Source organism: Psammomys obesus, unplaced genomic scaffold (genome assembly GCF_907164565.1).
Source record: "Psammomys obesus unplaced genomic scaffold, mPsaObe1.curated_primary_1811, whole genome shotgun sequence".
Lineage (NCBI taxonomy): Eukaryota > Metazoa > Chordata > Mammalia > Rodentia > Muridae > Psammomys > Psammomys obesus.
Genome location: NW_026596046.1, coordinates 4,917,716 through 4,938,234, shown reverse-complemented (window position 1 = coordinate 4,938,234; position 20,519 = coordinate 4,917,716). Strand labels below are relative to the sequence as shown.

General features: G+C 44.2%; 1 protein-coding gene and 1 non-coding gene across 2 annotated transcripts in view; one reads left to right on the top strand and one right to left on the bottom strand.

The window, feature by feature from the left end:
- Lrrk1 (leucine rich repeat kinase 1) overlaps nt 1-20,519 on the top strand; it is a 132,162-nt gene that overhangs the window by 13,737 nt on the left and 97,906 nt on the right. The window lies entirely within an intron of this gene.
- LOC129688781 (small nucleolar RNA SNORA40) lies at nt 11,962-12,084 on the bottom strand. Its single transcript, XR_008721998.1, has one exon. It is a non-coding gene; the product is annotated as a small nucleolar RNA SNORA40 (small nucleolar RNA).

Genomic DNA, 20,519 nt, shown 5'->3' with positions numbered 1-20,519 from the left:
CCAGGCCCAATTGTCATACATTCTGCAGCCAGCAGAGATGTTCGCTCCAGCCACCCATAGTCCTTTGAGCATAGAGATTCCCACGCACAAGAACAAGGGCTTTCATGCCTCTGTTTGGATTCCTGATCCATGTGAGCTATCTTTTTAAAAAATGAAACTCTCCAGTCCTCCAGCCATGGATTCCTCACTTCATAATGTATAAACCTAAACTCCGGGGTGTGAATGTCGTACACATTCTGAGGTACCATGTTGTAGGAACCAGGATCAGCATTCTGATTTTATCTTTTCCTGGGCTTTTGGTTTCTGATCCAGTTCTCTCCCAGAATGCCTCAGCCCCCCCAGTGGGCAACCGAGTTTCAAGGGAAACAATTGGCTGTCTAAAAGGCTGTGTTGCTCAGTCGGGATGTTCCCCAGCAGCGTATGTGCCCTGGAAATGCTTCCCACTGGACATGGTTCCCATTTGTGGTGAGTTATCAGGACATGACCCCATTGTAAGCTGAGGTCCTTCAGCCTCTGAAGGTGCATCATTCACCACCCAGGCCACCCTGTCTTCAATCTATCCTGCTGCTATTTAACTACCACGCTCAGAGGGTAGAAGCTACAAAACAGAAGCCGACTTCTCAAGCAGCATTCTGTCCCTGAGCTCCTAGCTCCGATGTTGTGGAAAGACTCACATAGTAAGTCACTTAGACACTGTATTTTAGATATGTGGATGGTTTGGGATTTCAGTTTGATTTTCCAGTTTCTACTAAAGTTGGACCTTCTGGGCTCTCGTCCATTATTCAGGAACCAAGGGCAGTTACCAAGAGTGTCCTAATATTTACCTGGCCCTTTCAGGAGAACCAAAACGAAAATACTTAACTTCTGTGACACTTTGAGCATTTCAAAGACTCGGAGATATTTAAAGGCCCGAGAGCTTGTGGTCTATTGTAAATATAGAATTGTGCAATGGTGACAATTTGAGGTTGGAATTTGAATACAAAAACGGCAAGAATGACGCTGAGGTTCCTGCCAGAAACCGGTTCTGGACTTAAACGGTTGTGTGAGCACCCAGAGATAAGTGGATGCTGCAGGTGGCCACACCTTATAGGGCTTAGTGGTGAAGAAGCAGGGTGCTGGTTCTATAATGGTGCCAGGTGGGAGGAGGCCTGCAGGGCCCTCAGGCTGCCCACTCCTGCCCCAGCCTCAAGCAGCATCAACGAGACTGCTCCCGCCTCTGTGCAGATACCAGCAGCACCCCTGGATTCTAACATGAGAGGCAAACCAAGGCTTGCCAGGCAGGGAACGTTCTTCCAGGCCCAATTCCTTCTTAAACGTCAAGGGAAACAGGTATCTGTATGCAATTCCATTCATGCTTGCAAGGGGTGGAAACAATGCAGGGAGAGCCATGGTACCTGTCGACGCCTCTCACCTTGTCTAAGGCTGATCACCATCAGCTGAAGGTATACGCCCTAATTTCTTGATCACATGCACACATACTCACACATGCATACTCACTCTTCTGGCTTGACATATACAGTGTTTTTTGTGGGTCTAGAATCTTACCTAGGGCCTCATGCATGCTCAGCCAGTCTATGCTATGCCTCAGCTATATTCCCAGCCCCATCAATCTTGCACATTAAACATGCAGCTTTTTTACCTGAACGATGTCCAAGTCCACTCCACATGGGCCGTGTATGCATAAATACAGTCCTGGTCTTTCACCATTCCCTTGGTAAAGTACCTCTAGAGCAGTGGTTCTCAACCTTCCTAATGCTCTGACCCTTTAATGCATTTCCTCATGTTGTGGCGACCCCCAACCATAAAATTATTTTCGTTGCTACTTCAGAACTGTAATTTTGCTACTGTTATGAATTGTAATGAAAACATTTGTTTTTCAATGGTCTTAGGCAACACCTAAAAGGGCTCTCAACCCACAGGTTGAGAACCACTATTGTAGACTCTACATTATGCCTGTTATAACAGTTGAGTGTGTGCCCTGGCAGAATTGTGGACTTACAGAGTAAGGGCATTAAACATTGTCAAAGTCCCATGTGCCCCTGGCCAGAGACCTCTAGGACACAGGGAGCCACGATATAGGAAGACCGAAGAACAAGCCCTGTCCTGGTGTCTGCTGCCAAATTGGTCTCGTGCCCTGGTCCTGGGTTTTTCCTTTGGGTAACTACCATTTTTTTTATTTGGAGAATATGCTTGCCCCTCTCTCCCTGCTCCATCAAGACAACTCTGTGGACTTCTAACCATAAGCATCTCTGAATATTACATTTCAATCAGGGTTTATCCTGTTGTCACTGAGTCATCTCCAGGGCGCATGTGTGGTTTTATGACATGTTCCCACTGCTAGGGCTCCTGCCTGGAGACTCATCAGTAGCTTTATCCTGTGAGGCCCTGGTGTGTGCAACCTGCGTTTTCCCTCTTTTTCCTGAATTCTCGCTTTGGGATGTTTGACTAGAGTCAAACAGAACTTTGCAGCAAGAAAGTTCTTAAGAAAGGCTTTGAGGGAGATTCCCATGGGATTGTGTTCCAGGAGGCATCTTTGCTTTGACCTCCCCTGAGTACCTGCTTGCCCCACTGGCCTTCTGGGTTTGGAAGAGCTGGCTCTTGTTCTTTGATGTGTTTTGCCTCTCACTGTTCTGCTGCACCCATCTCCCTCTTTTCCTCTGTTGAACACATTGGACTCTTCCCTGAAGCCTCAGTATTCTGAAGTGTAGCAACTTATGCTCGGGTGAGGGTCCTTTTTCATCATGCCTCTTGGCAATGGATGGGCCAAGTGTATATTCCTTCCAAGCTTGGAAATGTCTTCGATACTGTTCTCTTCCCTTTTGTCTGTTTAAGTGGAACTCCTCTTAGTTAAAGTGTCAATTTGATTTGGCACATGTTTTTGTTGTTTGTTTAATTATTGATGTAGCTATCTATATAGAGGGTCACACTCTGTACATTGGACCAGCCTAAAAGTCACTAGGTAGCTCAGGCTGACCTAGAACTCATGGAAACTCTCCTGCCTCAGCACCCTAAGTACTAGAATTACAAGCACAAGTCCCAGCTCCTGGCTTGTCTTGTGCCTAATTTCCAAAAGCCCTTTCCCATCTTTCACTGTCCTGTCCACATATTCTGTTCCCCTGTTATAAGTGTGGTATGTCCTTGAATCTTCCAGGGAACTCTAACTGGAAGTTATTTTATTTTAGTACCAACTATTGTAATGTTTTCTTGGTTATTTATCTTTTAGATGTTAAATGTATTCAAAAATTAACATATCTGCAATGAATCCTAGGTAGACCCCTAATTGTGTGATCTATCCCAAAGCACTTTTCCCGCCCTCTGATCTTATTCTTTCCACAGCTGGGCACTCACAGTTATTCGCAGCACTTTGAGCAGCAGTGTGTATCTGTGTTAAGCAGTACCAATGACATAAGAAGCTTCCCTGACAAGACTGGGAGCAGCAGTCTATGAACATAACGAGAAATAGCTAGAAGGCGGGTCGCAACACAACCATCCAACAAAACAGCATCAGCAGGGGCTCCCCTAGGGCTTATGACTTCCCTAGAGAGAGGTTATAGTAAAAAGCTTGAATTTGCTCCCATAAAACAGGCCTCAAATCCAATCAAGAGAAAGGTTGTCTGCCCCCATAAACAGTCACATTGCCGTCGTACCAATGGGCAAAGCTTGCCTAGGAGAGGTCAGTGATGTAGCGTGAAAGGTCTTATGAGTGAGACCGTGGATGGCTCTTCTCCCCAGCAGCCTACACAATGCCTTCTGATGCTACGAAAGCTAGTCATCAGGAAGAACTTCCTGATCAGTCCAAGACTGATTTCTTTGCATCCTGAAATATGTGTTGTCTTCAACTGTAGGTTCTTACCGTCTATTTATGATGGGCAACCAAGGGCAATGGCAATAGCCTGTGTTGTCTGAGGTACCTCTGGAGCCTCCCTAACCAGTAACTGGTAGGGAGGTAATCCATGTCTGGCACTGAGATTTCTCCTTTAAACTACATGTGCAGATGTGAGATTTTCCTGGCTGACCAGAAGGCAGGAGCCATGAGAAGGTAGAACAAACATGTGTGGAATATACTAAAAACAACAGAGAATGACGTGCCTAGCCCTCATTCCTTCGAGAATTTATTCACTGCACAGTATGTTAAAGCCAGACTTGGGAAATCAGAGTTAACCTTTCTAATGCTTAGAATTCGGGGAGGAAGTACAGTAAGCAAGAACTAAGGAGTCTGGGTCAAGAGGCTGGGCGGGGCTCGGCTAAGATGTGGTTCTTCTTGCTTCACCCACGTGTCTGGCCCCTCGATGTCCCCCTGTGTTACTTTGCTCTCTTTACCATGTCCTCTTGTTACCCAGTCACACAGCCCCAGGCTCCTCACAGCGTGCAGTTGAAAGTTCCGGAGTTCAGTGGTAGAAGTTTCTAGGCTCAGCTCCAGAACTGGAGCAGCAGTATCACTTTGGCCATCTCCCACGAGTTAAAACAAGTCAGGAAGCAAGGTGGGATTGAGCTTACATAGTTAACAGGTTCCATTTCCGCAGAGGAGAAAGGACAGAACATAGTGGTTATCTTTAATATGACAAATCATCATTAGATAGTTATTTTTAGTTGCTGTAAGTCATTTTGAGAAGATTTAAAGTATTCAGGAGGATGTGCATAAGTGCTGTGCAAATAGTGTGCAGCATTAGTTACATAAAGGCTGTATCACCTGTCTATTTTGCCATCCAGAAGGAGCCTGGAACAATCGCTGCAGATGCCAGTGGCTGACTGTGCGTACTACATTTTCTAAAGAGAGACATACAATATTTTGCCTACTTGGGCATTTATGAATTTGCTATTTGGGCTTTTTTTAAAAGACAGATTGGTTTTGACTGTTGCTTCTCTTTAGTTATAGATATATTAAAACCTTCTATTTCTTGATTTGATTCTTTCTATATAATTTTCCAGTGTTTTAGCATAGTGGCATCAAGAGTCAAACAGATATTTTTTGATTGTTACTCTTGACATAAAATTCAAAAGCATAAAAGAAAATACAATGAAAACCTTGCCTTCCCACCTTCCCACCCCCTCCTCCTCTTCTAGTTTCCTTTTCTTCCAAAGAACTGGCAGATGCTCAGTTCCCCTTGTTATTTTTTAACCTCGGAAACCACAGGTTCTGTCTACTGCATGCCACCCCGACACTGTCAGTTCTCATCTGATTTTGGAAGCTAAGCGGGCTCAGGCCGCTGGTTAGTAGTTGGACGAGAGGAGCCATACTTTCTAAGGCTTATACTCACAAATGGCGGCTTTCTCCTTCACAAACCTTTAGCTCCATGCAAAATTTTATGCTTTATCTCCCTTTAATTTTTTTTTTGTCTTGTGGGAGTTTTGAACTCATCACACAATGAAGGAGACTAATATAATAAACTCTGTTGTGTCCATCACATGGCTTCAGCTGATTACATACATAGCCAGTCTTGATCTGTAAATGGTCTCCCTCTCTCCAGGTAACTGAGACCTACACACAGATATATATCTTCAGAAGTCTAAAAACAACATTCACAGCATATCACATTCATACTTTAAAATTTTTCTAAATATCATAATACTATCTGGTCAATATTCAAGTGGGCCTTGTAGTCTATTAGCTTGTCTTTATATTGTTTTCCAGTTGGCTGGGTCATTATCTCTGTGTTTTGTGGCTCAACACTGTCCCAAGACTCCAACTTCTGTTTTCTCCCTCATTTCCTTTTTGTGTGAGATTTCATTGCTGATAAAGCCACAGAATCCTTGGCAGTTCCCACTGTCTGGATTTGGGCTTTGCATTCTTGCGTGTGGCCTGGCATGTTCCTCTCTTCCCTGTGCTTTCTTTGGACCTGGAGGGCTGGTTAGATTTCAGGAGATTTGTTGGCAAGGGGACCAGATCATCTGTGTATGTCCCTCCTACTTTGCCTCAGGAGTCAAAGAATGTCTCGTCTCGTGTCTGTCTTTGATATTTAGATTTTTCCAGAGATTTTAACTGATATCAACTTGATATTCATTGTTAAGGTCCTGATGGGTTTTCCAGTTTTCACCTAGTGGTTTCAGCTCATTCATTCATTGTTGCTTGGATCAGGTATTGCATTCAGGTTTACAAAACAGTTAACCCTTTTCCTGCTGTAACTCAATTGGTAAAATCTTTCCCTACTGTGTGTGAGGTCCTGGATTCTGTCTCCAGTTCTGCATGAAACCAGGTGTGATGATGAGCACACATAATCCGAGCACCCAGGAATCAGAGGCAGGAAGATTAGAAGTTCAAGGTTATCTAGGCCACATAGTGAGTTGAGCTCAACCTGGGCTACATGAGAACCTGTCTCAACAAGAGGAAAGGGTACCTAAAGCCTTTCCTTCTTCAGATGTCAACAGAAAGTCATCTCTATCTGAACATCTTCTTTCTGTCCACCATGGACCTGTGATTCCTTTGAGTCCAGCTATAGGGGAATGTCAAGACCTCTGTTCTGCTGTTTTTCTGTTTTTTCCTCTAGCCTGAGTCAGTTCCTGAGTACCCTTCACAGGCAACTAATGAGGGCTTTACCCTCTCAGTATCACTATGAGTTCCTCTTTGGCCAGTAGATCCCTTAGGCTGGTTCCTCTGTACTTGGCACAAACCATCTGTCTAATGGCACCTGCTTTCCTACACTGGCCACCAGAGTCCAGGTTGTCCTTTCCACATCCTGAACCTGCAACCTGCTGCCTCTCCAAGGAGTCCCATTCTTCTTGGCTGATCTCATGATTTTCTTCTAATTCATTAGTGAGTGCTTTGTGTTGCTTGAGCTGCTGCTTTCAATGCCTCATGTTTGTACCCCTCCCTTCCCACCTCCCTCTATCCCATCCCTTGGCTTCTATGTCTCAATATTGGTTAATTAGTCTTTTTTAAAGACTTTATTTCAAGGGCTAGAGAGATGGCTCCTAGGTTAAGAGCACTGACTGCTCTTCCAGAGGACCCAGGTTCAATTCCCAGCACCCACATGGCAGCTCACAACTGTCTGTAACTCCTGTTCCAGGGGATCTGACACCTTCACACAGACATACATGCAAACAAAACACTGATGCATATTTAAAAAAAATAAGACTTTATTTCATTACTCCTTTAAAAGAACTGACTTTGGCTTTTTTTTTTTTTCTTTTCTTAATATTTTGCATTCTCTTCTTCCACCTCCTCCTCCTCTTCCATTTCCCACTACCATTTTTAATTTCTTGCCTAGTATTTTAACACTTTTGAGAACTTGTCTTATTCAGTTTGGGAATTATTCTCACTGGTTAGATTATATTCTTAAATTAGATGAGACACTCCTTAAATTTTTAATTTGTATTTGATTTTTTGAGAGTTTACTTATTTATTATTTTAGGTGTATAAGTGTTTTGTCTGAATGTATGTCTGTATGCCAGATGCAAACCTGGTGCCTCAGGGAAACCAGAAGAGGGTATCAGATCCCTTGGGGCTAGAATTATAGGCTGTTGCAATCCACCATAATGACTGCTGGGAATTGGACCTAGATTCTCTGTAAGAACAGCTAGTGTTCATGACCAGCAAGCCATCCCTCTACAAGTCTATTGTAGACTTGTTTTGCTAAAAAAGGAGCCCACATGAGCTCCTTCCCGATCCACAGCCTCCATTTGTTCATTCAACTAACTAAAGGGCAAACAAAATTGTCAAAAAAGTATGACTTCTGTATGGAATGTTTTCAGACTTCTCTGGGCCACATGTACATGTTACATCATTTTATAAAAACAGGCTGAGCTCCTGCAGATACTGGTATGGAAGGGAAGGGCAGTCTTGCACTCACTGTTGAGTGCATACAGCTGGGGCCAGCTGTACCCTCCATGTCTCTTTGTTTCCCCTTCTATCCTCTTTGTGACTACATCCTCTGCTTGATATTCCAGATTACAGAGCTCTCCTTCAGCCCTGTCACTTCTGCTCTGCACCACACCAGCTTCATTTCCCAGGGTTTTTGTTTTGGTTGTTGTTTGTATGTTTGTTTGTTTGTTTTTCTAACGTGGTGTTGGGTAGAGAAGGGCCTCTGAGGTGCTGGAGATCTGAGCCTGAGACCCTGCATGGGGAAGTTCATGTGATGGCTCGGTCTGTTCCCTGGCATGAGGGTGATATTTACTGACAGCAAGTTTTACCACGAGAGCACAGATTGCCCTCATTTCAGTGGGTAGCTTATTTCGGCGTGTTTCCCCACCCTATCTGGCGTAGTAACAACAGGATAGATCAAGAAATGCATACTCTCAGCTTCCGCCAGACCCTGTCACTACCAGCTGCTCACATCTCCATGTGAATTCCGAGGCCCAAGGGCTACACCTGTGATATGTGTCGCACCGGCTTTCAGTAAACACACATCCTGGGCTGAACTCTGACTTCTCTAGTGGTTTGGCTCATCTCTGACCTTCCACCACTGTTGTGGCTGTCTGGTTAGGTGTCGGTCTTTGTGTTTGAGATTCCTTATGGATTTCTGTGCACTCAGTATCAGTCCTGACAGCCTGTAGGTAGGAGGCAAGCAGACTGTAGCAGACCCAGAGCATGTCTCCTGTGAAGGTCTGTCAGGTCCCGCCTCCCACTCTCCTTCTTTAGTGAAAATGGGACAGAGCTCTTTGTTCCCGCTGACTGGCACACGCTGGACTAAACCACAGGCTTTTTCCCACTAGGGTCCCTCTCTATGTCCTCTCCCAGAAGCCCTCAGTTCTCCTGCTTCTGTGGGCAGCCTGGCACCTCAGAGAACCCCTAGCCTTCTCCAACCCATGCTCTACAACATCTGGTCCTCTTCTTGCACTAATATGATTTTTGAGTATTTTTGAACAATTTTATTTACATTTTTAAATTAAATTTCTTACTCTGTGTATGTGTGTGGGTACATGTGCCATAGCATACATTTGGAGGTCAGAGGGCAACTTGCCAACTTCTCAACTTCCATCCTGTGGATCCTGAGGACTGAACTCAGGTTGTTAGGAAAGTAATTCCTTTCCTTTGTTTTGTTTATTTCTGTTTTGTTTGTTTTAGTTTTAGTTTTGGTTTTGGTTTTTTGTTTTGTTGAGCCAGAGTCTTTCTGTGTAGCTCTGGCTGTCCTAAAATTCACTCTGAAGAAGAGACTGTCCTTGAACTCACAGAGCTCTGCCTGCCTCTGGCCGCTGAGTGCTGGGGTTAAAGACATGTGCCATCACATCTATCCAAGATAACACTAATACTTAAGGAGATTAATGACATTAATCTCTTTCATTTGAAGTTTGCCACATTCACAAAATAATACTTGAATTCTCTCATCCTCTAAAATCTCTGCAGAACGAAACCCTCCTATCTGTGTTATCTGCCATAATAATTTATACAAATTTAAATGAATACATGCTGGCTTTAGGAAGTTGCCAAGCTATCTGAAGCTTCTTTTTCTAAATTGTTCCTAAGACAACATTCCTTTCTCTTACTCATTTTTTTAATTCCTTAAACAAATTCCTAGCTAGAAATAAGCACAGTTTTTCCCCTCCATGGCCTTTTTTGCCCTCATTTGTTTGCAAGAGATGTTGTCTCAAATGTGCAGCCTCAGGCCATTCATCCCGGGTGCAAGTCATAGAAAGATCGAGAAGGGAGGCTGTGAGTCAGGGTTGATGGGCTTCAGGCCTTGAGAGCAGAGCTGGTGCATTCTTGGGATATTTGTGGTTACTAAAGAATCTTGGAGTGTGCTTCAGTTTAATAATCAGAGAGAGGGGGGAGACAGAGAGAGACACACAGAGAGAGACAGAGACAGACACACAGAGAAACAGAGACAGAAAGACAGAGACATACACAGAAAGATAGAAAGACAGAAACACAGAGGCAGAGACAGAGAGGCAGAGACACAAATAGAGAGAGTCAGAGATACACAGACAGACAGACAGACAGACAGAGCATCCCCATATTACTAGCAGCCAGCCAGGGTTTGCTCTAAGGCAGTAACTCTGCACTGGAAAACTGCTGTGACAACCACAAGTCAGGGATGGCCTGTCTCAGGCAGCCACACTCTACAACCCTGATCTCAGCCTGTGCTGCATCCCTGCGTTCGGATTAGGAAGGTGGATAACCAAGTTCATGTCGTCGAAAGACAGCTGGACTCAATTTTTGCCATTTGAACTTGAGGATGCGGGTCTCCAAGGATGAGGAGAGAAGAAAGAATAGGTGACCTCACGTCTTCTCCCTGACATCAGTCAGCATTCCCTCACAACTGCCGCACATCTGAGAAATGCCCATTAGGCAATTTTGTTCTCATGTGAACATCATTGGCTACACAGACTTACACACATGCATTTATAGCTAAATACACACCTAGATTGTTGGCATCTCTCTCTGTGTGTATACATACATGTATCCGAGTTATATTTTGTCTAGATAAATGTCATGTACATTTACACATTTCACACATAAACACGTGTGTGTGTGTGTGTGTGTGTGTGTGTGTGTGTATGTACTCTCACATTTACCGTGTAGCATATTGCTCCTAAGGCCACACTAAATAAAATAACATGAGATTAATGAGGAAAGAAAATAATATAACCAAGCGATGCAGGAAGAATGAGGTCTACGGGGCTGCTGGGGATAAAGCAGATTGTTTCCCTAGTTTTATGTACTGCGAGCATGCTTTAAGGATATACAGGACAGGACGGTACATGAAGCAGCAACTCATCGTTCCCATCACCAAGCACGATGGAGTGCTGCGCTTTGCAGGAGATTCACCTGCACACGTGACCATCTCCACAGGGATGTAACACAACTCCACAGGGATCCTCCCCCACAGTGTCATCTCACGGCCCGTCATCATCAACGTCGGCCATCATCGACCAAAGCACCAGTACACACCTCTTGACAATACTTCAGAAAATACTTGTTTGAATATGTGATACCATCACATGATGTAAAAATCTTAAGTGTCGTCTTTAACTCTAGTTTCCCTTCTTCCAGAATTAATTTTCATGTAAACAGGTGAAACAAACGTAGTTTCTTGCCTTCTTTTACACAGAATACAGTTAATTGCAAATGCTTGTCTGGGTTTCACCCATTTCCTATATTTGTACATTTGATGTTCTTTTTGACAACCGTATAGTATTCTACCGAATAGATGTACCATATTTTATATAGGCGATCTTTGTCAATACACATTGGGCTATTCCTAATATTTACTATAAAATATAATCCTAGCTGTCTGTTCCGATGTTAATGAGCCCATCCATACAGTGAATTCCAAAGTGTTATGACAAAATGTCATATGCTTCTCAAAATCAGACAGATGTTGGCAAATTGCCCCCAAGAGTGTGTGTCCTGTTGCCCCCCCCCAGCTTCAACAGTGTTTGGTTTGCCCATTTTCCCATAGGCCAGACCATAGCATTTGCTCCAAATTTGGGGGTTCCCCCAATTTGCTATGTGAAAAATTATCTCGGTGTAGGACCTCGAACATAGCATAGCGCACATGTGCTCTGTTGCTAGGCTGTGCCTCAGAACCCAGGATCTGTTTAGTATGCGCTTCTCTTGTGATGAGCTGGGCATGGTTTAGCAGTGGAAGGGTGGATTATACACCCTGCTAGTGTCCTCCCTTCATATCCTCTGCCCCTCAATTCTAAGGAACACGTTGACTTTTTCCTGTGAGTTTTGAGGCCCCCCTGCTATAGATGGCATGTCTTGTTAACAGATCAGATGCCCTGTCAAATGTCATGAGAGCACAAAAAAAAAAAAAAAGGAAACATTCAATGTTTACAGGGCTATATAAAAGAAAAAGGGAGGGTCTGTTTTGTTTTGTTTTTTAATCCTGCCTTGTTAAGTGAATTTCCAAGTATAAAACTAGAATAAATAAATCAAAGGCCTACCAAAGAAAGCTTCAAACTCTGGACGTAAAAACTATTTCAATCAATCAAATATCATCATACTTAGGATGACTTAATATCATTGGTCCCTTTTCAAATCTAATTTCTTTGACAAAACCATCAATTCATCTTTAAAATCATGTTCCTTATTATATGTATCAAAATTCATACTAAATGATGAGTTCTCGGTTGCAGAAGACTTGTCTTCGCACCCATGTCCCATGCCTCTGCCCACCAGTTGAGCAAACACACACAAGCATTACCATTATTCTCTTAATAGTGCCAGTTCCCTAGACATTTGATATTGCAATTCAGGACAGGAACAATTTAAACAACATCAGGACTTCTTTGGAGAGCATGAAAAAAATACTCTAAATGTTGTCTAGAAAAATAAAGCCATGAGAATAGATAGAAAAATTCACATGGGGAGGGGTGAGGGTGGGAGGAAGGACCTGAGAGAGGCAGGAACCAAAGCCTGGCTCTGATGTGTCAGGATGCACACCAATTTTGCTTTGCTGGGTTTGTTTGCCAGGGACGTAGGATTCTGTATTGTTTCCTCAATTCTGCACAAGAGTCAGTTTCAGAGTAATCACATATTTAGGTGTAAACTTTAACTAACAAAATTCTCAGGAAGTTGCTAAATTCAAATGGTTTTCAAGAGAGGTCTTTTTCTGAAAGCATAACACAAAACCAGGGCATCACAGAGAAAACTAAGAACTCTGACCATGTACAGTTAGAACTGATTTGATTCTGAGCACCTTTCTGTGTGAAAATTGCCAGAACAAACTGGTTTTCACACATTAGCTGAGAGCTAACTTCCTTCCTCTAAAAAACACTTGAAAAACAACGTGGAAAGGACATTCCAATTTTTACATGAAAGGAAATCAGGAGTGAGGAGTTACTTTAGTTCCTACACACACACACACACACACACACACACACACACGTCACAGAAATGATCAGTAGACACTGGAAACTGATGTGCCATTCTAGGGAAAGAAATGCCAGTCAATTCCTTTGATGGGGCATGTTCCTTGGCTTTACAGATATTTGATAAGACAAGGGAGTGTATTATCTATCATAATGAGGGTGTAATTATATTCCTCTTCCCTTGGGTTTTAAACTAATGTTGAGCAATATAAGTGTAATATTGAGTAATATAATGATCGTATAACTAATAGTTGTGTAGTGGTTTGAAAGGTCCCCAAAGATTGTTGTTTAACCGCTCAGCCCCCAGTTTATAGAGTAGCTTAGAAGTCATGGGAGCATCAGGAGATGGTGTCTCTCTGGGGGTCACTGGGGTGGGACTGGTATGTGATCGCCTGGCAGCACTTGCTGTCTGCTCTGTTTCCTGACTAGAATACTAGGGGACTGGCCACTTGCTTCACGTTCCTGGTGTCATGCGTCCCCACAGTGATGGACTGTGGGCTGTGTCCCTCCAGAGGAAGCCCAAACAACCCTATCTCCCTCAGATCGCTTGTTGGGTGTTTGAGGACAGTAACAAGGAAAAGAGCTACTAGAAGTTGATCAGCAGGTGTTAGCATATGGGCAGCCCCTCTGGTCTGCCTCTAGGTGGTTTAACAGCCTGCAGTCTGCCAGGTAAAGGCAGCTGTTCTGCCACCCCTCCCTCTTCTCTTGTATTCTCTACCTGTCCCTCTGTCTGTCTGCTTCCCTCCCCATTTTGCTCTCTCACACTGTGTCTCTCATGGTTCTCTCAGGCTATAACTCCTCTCCCTCTCTCCCCTGTCCTTTCTGACCAGATTCACTAGGCCCCTCCTTGCCAGAATAAACAAGAAAAGGCTTAGTCTCTCTCAGAAGGAAGCCAAGCTGCAAAAACCATGAGACCCGACCAACTCCCTGTAAAAAGCAGAAACCAGCCAAGTTACCCTGGATGAGATTTAGACCAACTGAGGCACCTGAAAAGGACACTCTCCAATCTGTCGAGCTGCCTGCTGGCTGTGCAGTGAGCTCCGGGTTTCCCAGATTTTATGAGCTGTCACCCATGTAGGGGTTGAGTTTCGGTGAGGCAGCTATCTTTGAGTCATTTCTGCTCCTGTAAACTCTACCCGTATTCCTGTAAGTAACCCCGTAGAGCTCATTGGTTCACCAACTCAGACTTTGATGCTAGCCGTACTTCAGTCTGTTGTGGGATTCGCTATCTGGGGAGAGCAGATTTTTTTTTTTTTTGTCATACAACAAATTTTGTCATGTGACATCTTGGTAAGTTTACTTCCCATATTTGTAGTTTTTGTAAATGTCTTTTTTTTTTTTTAATTTTCTTTCTGATAGTTATATCTATTGTTGTATAGGAATGCAGGGCACCGCTGTGTATTGATCTCATATCCTTTAACCATGCTGGATCTTTTGTTAGCTGTAATGGTTCGCCATCTACAGAGATCATTTAAATCCATCTTGATCTGGGTGCTTCTTATTTCTTATTCTCCCCCAACTGATCTGGCTAGGCCTTCCGGTACTACTGTGTGAGAAGCCACGTCCCATTTCTGGTCTTAGAGTGTTGAGCATGATGTAGGCTGTGAACTCAGTCTATGTGGACTTTTTGTGCTAAAGCTCTTTGCTTCTCTTCCTAGCTTGTTGACAGTTTTTGTCACAAAAACACATTGGTTGTTGTCTGATGGTTTTGATGTGTCCACTTAGGGGACCTGTTAAGGCGTCCCTGTCCTCATTTAGCATATGTTGAGCCATCCTTGCACCCAAGGATAAATTTCCCTCTCAAGGGGTCATGGTGTTTTATCTCTTTATATGCTGCTAAATTCAATTTACAAGTATTTGGTTGAGAATGTTTACACCTCTATTCATCAAATTTATTGACTGTAATTTTTCCCCTTTATTAATTTATTCTTTGACAGTTTCATGTATGTATACAATCTTCTGGTCACCGGTTTCTCTCCCCCCTCCCATCCTCTTTCTACTCCATCAGTTCCTCCCCCACAAGGTTCCAGTCCCATTCCCTGCTTTGTTTGTGCTGTTGCTTTGTGACCCACTGGGCCTAACCATAGGATGTGAAGTTATTCCCTGAAATTTGAGTAACTCACCTGTGACAACAGCACAGAAATGATGAGTTCCTCTCTTTCAGCAGCTCTCTTCTGGCCTTACACTCCCCTGAGCAAGGTGACCTATGATCTTTGATCTTTGATCTTGGACCAAATATGTAAGGCCTCAGTCTTCTGCAGGCCCCATGGAGGCAATCACAATCGCTTGAGCTCAGAGTTCTTGTGTTATCACGGCAAGGCGAAGTTTCACAGCCCTCCTCCCATCATCCAGTTATATAATAAATAACCTTCTTCATTTCTTGGGACAGATTTTTACTAACCTTCTGTTTTGCCTAATAGAAGTACATTTCTTTATTTTCCCCTTTTATTGAAAATGGGTTTTTTTTTCTCATACAATATATCCTGATTACAGTTCCCCTCCTCCCACTCCTCTCAGTTCCTCCCCCACCTCCCTTCCATCCAGATGGGTACCCTTTCTGTCTCTCATTAGAAAAGAACGGGCATCTAAGCGATAACAGCCAAACATGACAAAATAAAATAGAACAAAATGAAGCAAAACTTCCATATCAGAGTTGGGCATGTAGAAGGAAAAGGGCCCAAGAGAATACACAAGAACCTGAGACCCACTTGTTCACACACCTGCTCGGGAGCCCCATAGAAATGCTAAACTGGAAGCCATACCATGTGCTCAGAGCACCTGTGCAGGGCTATGTCGGCCTGTGCCCGTTGCTCACGTCTCAGCGAGCTCATGTGAGATTTGCTCAGCTGATGTGGAGGGCCTTGTTCTGCTGGTGTCCTCTGCCCCCTCTGGCTCTCACGCTCTTTCTGCTGCCTCTCCCACACTGAAAGTCTCTTTCCATCCCTGTTCACAAGCAATGCTGTTGTCCTTTTGCTTTCAGGCCACATGCGTGCCTCCTGGGCAGCAAAGCATTTTCAGTTTTCACCTACTGAGGCATCTCTACCTTTAGATCGGAAATTTTAATCCGTTCAGATTGAAAGTAACTATGGGTGGGAAAGAGTGGTCTTGGACTGGAAAAGGGGCTGAGTAATAGGGAGCACTTGCTCCTTTTTCAAAAGACCTGGGTTTTGTTCCCAGAACCCATCAGGAAGCTCACATCTACCTATAACTACTGATTCTGAGGTGCAGCTGCTCACTTCTGGCTTAACACACACATGTGCAGATATACATTAATATATACATACATATATATATACAGACATATATATGTATATATACACATACAGATATGCAGACATTAAATTTAAAAACAACAATAGGGCTGGAGAGATGGCTCTATAGACAAGATCACTGTTTGCTCCTCCAGAGGTTCTGAGTTCAATTCCCAGCAAACACATGGTGGCTCACAACCATCTGTACTAGAATCCAATGCCTTCTTCTGGCATGCAGGCATGCATGCAGATAGATAGAGCACTCATACATAAAATAAACAAGAATCTTTAAAAATAATAATAAAATACATTATAAAAAAGATTTATTCGTGCCATTTTGCTACATTCTTTTCACTGGTCTGTGGTTCCCTTCTTTTCCTTCCTGATGTTGATTTTCTGTGGGTTTCATAAGCAGCCTTTCAGGAGAAGGGCATTGTCAGCGTAAGCAGTCGGGGTGATTTGTTTCCACATTTAGAATGTTTGGGGAAGTGGTGGTTGTTTTCCCTTGGGTGGGGACTTCTTCCCATGGCTTAGGTCAGGACAAGATCTTACTCTACCTCCCAGAGCAGAGCTGAAGTCACAACCTTCATAGCTCAGCCTCCTCAGTGCTGGGATCACAGGCATGTGCCACCACACCCAGCTTCCTTGAACGTTTATTGAGCTTCGGCCCCATGCAGTGCCTGCCTGACCGTGCTATGGCTCTTGCTGCCCTGTCTGGAGTAGACACTTAGGGGCTTAACCCATCTTTATCTCTTCTCCCCGGCACTATCTTGTGCTAGGTGAGGCTCGTTGGTTGACTTTTTAGCCTGACTCACCATAGTCTCTTTAGAGAGGCAAAATTCCTAACTCAGTTTTACCAAGGACAATGGCATGGCGCTTCTCCGGAGCCCAGCAAGGGTCGGACAGTGTGCTAAACATTTCCCACATCTTCATCCTCTTGACCCTGACCACAAAGCCTCTGAGCTAGCTGGGTTCCACCAGTCCTTCTAGTTTGGTGGCTGAAGAAGAGAAGCAATGAAAGCATGTCAGGGAGCCAGAGAGGGGTGCAAATGACAAGGGAGAGGAGTGAGAGTGATGGGTGTGTTGTAGCTTGGGGGGTCCCACACTTGTGTCCCTCTCTGGAGCTCTCTCGGGGGTGTCCTTCCTTGAGAGTGCTTTATATGTCTGCAGCCGTGTATTCCTAAGTAGACAATTAAGTTTCAGATCCTAGAATGAACTGGAAAGCCCCAGAATATTAGCTTGAAATTTTTGATGGGTCATGAGTCCTGTAAACAGTATTCTGAAACATCCTAACTCGGGGGGCAGAGGGGGAAGTGGTGGTGCAGGAGGCGGTAAGGCTATTCTTGGGAGTAAAATTCCAGAAAAGCCCTGAGCATATATCGCTGTTGCTCTTCACGGGAAGAATCCTGGGCCCCTGGGTCCTGTTAGGTGAAATGTAGGTGGTTCTCAGCCTTCCTAATGCCCTGACTCTTTAATGCAGATCCTCATGTTGTGATGCCCCCAACCATGAAATTATTTTTCATTGTTATTTCATAACTATAATTTTGCTACTGTTAGGAATTGTAACAAATATCTGTGATTTCTGATGGTCTCAGGCAACCCCTATAGAAAAGGGTTCTTTGACCACCAAAAGGGTTGTGATCCACAGGTGGAGAACCACTGCTGTAGCTGAACCCCTCCTGGCATACGGAGGGCACTGAGGAAGCTTTTGGTGGGTGCCTTTGTGTGTGGAGCAAATGAGTGGTTTTGGCCTGAGGGAAGTGCTGGGCAGACAGCCTCCCAAGGGGCCAGGAACTGGCCCAGACCATGTGCAGACAGAGAGGAAGGAAAAGGAAGCCCAGAGGGAAAGTCCGCTGGTCTTCTTTTGGGGACTCCCATCTGTGGTCAGTCAGTTCTGGACAGAGAATGCTAACCAGCAGAGAAGGGTGGAGACTCTTCCAGGAAAGGAAGAAAACCTGGGGGCCATTGAGGAAATGCAAACACACAACTGCCTCATACGGACGTGTATCTGTTCTTTTTATTGACTTACATGTTATCCTAGGTCCAATCGTTCACAGGTTTCATTCTACAAAAGGGTCAGTTCAAATATTCCCAAATGCTTACCAAACCCTGGGGAGCTGTAAAAGGCAAGCCTGGAGCTTGAATCCCGTTCTAACAGCGTAACTATAGTTCTGTTACGCCAAGTTTTACATAGGGCAATTTTCTGTTTTGTTTTGTTTTGTTTTGTTTTGTTCTTCCTTCCTTTGCCTACCTCTGTTGTGAGGAAGCTGGTTTCTGTTTGGAAACTGTGTTACGTTTAAAAAGCATACTTTGTGAAACTTTGTCATTTTAGTGGTAACACTTTTCTATTTCTGGAAAATAGAGAAGAGAGTTTTGTGAAGATGTACCTGAGATCCTTCCACGTAAAAATGACCACCTTGAGAAATGCTCGTAATGTCTGCTCTCTGTGTGCTCTGTGGCAGGTTGTCCACATTCGCATGTTTCAGCTGTTACAGGTGTCACAAGCATCAGATCATACAGCAGTGAGCACGTTCACGCATGCACGTGTAAGCCAGGAGCTCACTGCTTCAGCTAGGCTCGCTGGCACTGGGCTCTCAGTGTCTACCTCTCTTGGCACTGGAATTACAAGCACTAACAGACATGCCTGGGCATTTTATTTTATTATGTATACGAGTGGTTTTCCTACATGCATGTTTGTGCATCATGCGTGTCTGGTGCCCTCAGTGGCCATAAGAGGCTGTTGGATCCTCTTGACCTGAGTTACATCTGGTTGTGAGCTGCCATGTGGGTGCTGAGAAATGAATTCAGGTCTTATGGAAGAACAGCCATGCTGTTAACCACTGAGCCATCCCTTCAGCCTGGGTTTTCTTAAGTGGGTGATGTCAATTTGAACTCAGGTCTTCATGCTTGAAGAACACATACTCTCCAGCCCATTCTTACCTAGTTTCTTTTCCAGGGCCAGGTATCAAACCCGTGGCCTCACACATGCTACGCACATGTTAAGCACATGCTGCACCACTGAACTGTGCCCTCAGTCTTGCATAAAGTTTTTAAATTTGTGGACTTGTTCCCTTGGAGTCAGTTCCAAGCAAACAGATTTGCTGTGTTGCAGGATGTTCCAATATCCTAGCATTTATAACCATAATCACCTCAACCATCAGACTAGGAATTATTTTTTAACTTTCATATCTTCAGATTGGAGAATTTTATATTGTGCTTAGGTACTGAGCAAATGAAATGTCTTTTCTCTGGGTTTTCACTCTCTCAGACCAATAGTTCTTTCTTTTCCAAATCAGCTCTTGTTTGTTGACCATCCCAAGATCTTCACATATCCCCATTTGGGCAGAGGGCGTGGCTTCTCTGCAGGACAAACACAGCATTGACTTGAGCCCCTAGCAACCTCTGAGTCCAGTCCACGATGAGCACACAGAAGGTATAAAATATCCAGAGAGCAAAAGAGCCGTAGGTGGGTGAATTCTTGGAGAAGAATCTAAATTTAGGAGAGAGGTCATCAGTGCGCCTGTGTCTCTCTCTTGCCATTCCAGAAGCTGAAGGACAGACTGCTTCCATTTCTGCTCTGGCTTTTCCATCCAGTGAGATGGGATCACTTACCTCTCCCTTGCCACTCTCTTGCCATGCACACCATGGCATATCTTCTGTTGAATAAGAAGCTAATGTTTGGTTGGGGACGCATAGCCTAGAGTGCAGAAGGTTGTGCTCTGATGAGAAGGGGCCAGATATTAACTCTACTGCTAAGACCTGGGTAAAGCCAGCTTCTTGAAACACCCAGCCCTGGTCCTCTCATGGTAGGTGGTGGTGAGTTGCACGGCCTTACATGGGTGTTGGGAGAAAGTGGGACATTTCCCGGAGTACCTGGCAGAACTGAAAAAAATAACAGAATTTTTAAAACGCAGTTACTTTACCTGCTGAAGGCAGCCACCATCCTCATTTTTGATACCCATTAGTTCATACTTCTAAATGACAGAGAAAGAAGGAAAGGGGGAGGAGAAGGGGAGAAAAAAGGGGAGGAAGGAGCAGGATGGTGTATGTTTTCCTACGGTGCTTCTATTCATTAGCTTTCTCATTGCTGTGCCAGAATGCTTGACACGAACAACCTAAAGGGAGATTTACTTGGCTCATGGTTTCAAAGGATTTGGTCCACGGTGACAGGAGAGTGGTGGAGCAGATTCTGCTTGCATCATGGCTGACAGGAAGCAGTGAGAGAAAAATGCCAGTATTTCGGGGGCGGGGGGCTTTCTCCTTTTCCTTTCTCTTACTTCACACAGGCTCCTAGTCCCAGGGGGGAACCTCCCTCCTTAGTTACTTCTCTGTAGAAGCCTCTCACCAACACTCCAAGAAAAGGCTTATCTACCCCTCAGACACTTTTCAGTCCTTTGAGATTTACCATCCCAGGACTGGAGAAGATGTCCCGGTAAGAGCACTTACTATCAAACCTGGCTTCCTGAGTCTGGTCCCCAGGACTCACATGATGGAAGGAGAAAGCCAGATCCTGTG